Here is a 604-nt window from a genome sequence, read left to right on the forward strand (position 1 = left end):
AGTCACATGAAGAGGAGGGAAGGAGGGAGAGGGGAGCGAGGGAAGAAGAGAGGACCGGCCTCGTGGAAAAGTGCTGCCTTGGACAGTTTCTGTGCAGGTCATTAGAGAATGCTATCTTTGCTGCTGACTGGAGCAAATCAGACGGGGACAGCCTTGGGGTGAAGGGGGTGAGCTGAGGATAATGAACACGCTCCCCTTCTCACATAAGAGCCTGACGTATGCCGTGCTGACTTCCGAACCTAAAAGGCATCTCTGTGTTACTGAAGATAGATACCTTATCTCTTGTGGCTCGGCGTCACCACCATTCCTTGTCAACTCAGTACCCCCACACCTCCAGTCCCTCAAAGGTGGCCCTTTCTTTCTTTGGGAGTGCAGTACAGTCCCCAAATGCCTGCATCTCTCATTTTGCTTCCTCTCCACTGCTGGCTGCTGCTCTGCTCTGTCCTTCTTCATCCCAACAGCCTCTTCCTCAAGGATTAATGGCTATCTGGAGTGGGATTTAGCAGAGCTTTATAAAGATTTTGAGACAAGAGAGGGAAATTTTAGTATACAAGAGAAACAGCCTTATATACAATACCAGACACAACTATGGCCTCTCTCCAAG

The sequence above is a fragment of the Arvicola amphibius genome, chromosome 3, assembly GCF_903992535.2.
Source record: "Arvicola amphibius chromosome 3, mArvAmp1.2, whole genome shotgun sequence".
Lineage (NCBI taxonomy): Eukaryota > Metazoa > Chordata > Mammalia > Rodentia > Cricetidae > Arvicola > Arvicola amphibius.